The sequence below is a fragment of the Octopus bimaculoides genome, chromosome 15, assembly GCF_001194135.2.
Source record: "Octopus bimaculoides isolate UCB-OBI-ISO-001 chromosome 15, ASM119413v2, whole genome shotgun sequence".
NCBI classification, from domain to species: Eukaryota; Metazoa; Mollusca; class Cephalopoda; order Octopoda; family Octopodidae; genus Octopus; species Octopus bimaculoides.
The window spans coordinates 39,181,593-39,182,555 of NC_068995.1; the positions used below are offsets into that span (position 1 = coordinate 39,181,593).

At 43.2% G+C, this 963-nt stretch overlaps 1 protein-coding gene across 1 annotated transcript in view; it reads right to left on the reverse strand.

The window, feature by feature from the left end:
- Positions 1-963, reverse strand: part of LOC106873511 (epithelial cell-transforming sequence 2 oncogene-like) — a 113,793-nt gene that overhangs the window by 9,060 nt on the left and 103,770 nt on the right. The gene's annotated exons all lie outside the window — the stretch shown is intronic.

A 963-nucleotide genomic window follows, 5' to 3' on the forward strand; every position in this document is an offset into this window, starting at 1 on the left:
TATATATATATGAACGTGGAGGCACATTGGCCCGGTGGTTAGGGCAGCGGACTCACGGTCATAGGATCGCTGTTTCTTCCTGTTTCTGTTGTACCTGTAATTCAAAGGGCCAGCCTTGTCACACTGTGTCACGCTGATTATCCCCGAGAACTACGTTAAGCGTACACGTGTCTGTGGAGTGCTCAGCCACTTGCACGTTAATTTCACGAGCAGGCTGTTCCGTTGATCGGATCAAGTGGAACCCTCGACGTCGTAAGCGACGGCGTGACAACAACAATATGTGAATGAATATACATCTGAATCATAACCAAATTCTATTGTCTTTCCTCTGTATAGTCCCCATTAATTACTCTATTATAAACTAGTTTAGTATGAGTTAACTTTAGCATATTTAATGTAGCTAGGTCTAAAACACTAGAAATAATTAAATATTAGGCAATGACTAATATTCTTTTCTACTCTAGGCACAAGGCCCGAAATTTTCGGAGAGGAAGTCAGTCGATTCGATCTACCCTAGTACGCAACTGGTACTTAATTAATCGATCCCCCGAAAGGATGAAAGGCAAAGTCGACTTCGGCGGAAATTGAACTCAGAATGTAAAGACAGACGAAATATCGCTAAGCATTTCGCCTGACGTGCTAACGTTTCTTATTTCTTTATTGCCCACATGTGGCTAAACATAGAGGGGACAAACAAGAACAGACAAAGGGGCTAAGTCGATTGCATAGACCTCAGTGAGTAACTGGTACTTAATTTATCGATCCCCCGAAAAGATGAAAGGCAAAGTCGACCTCGGCGGAATTTGAACTCAGAAAGTAACGGCAGACGAAAAACCGCTATGCATTTCGCCCGGTGTGCTAACGTTTCTTATTTCTTTATTGCTCACAAGGGGCTAAACATAGAGGGGACAAACAAGAACAGACAAAGGGGCTAAGTCGATTACATCGACCCCAGTGCGTAAC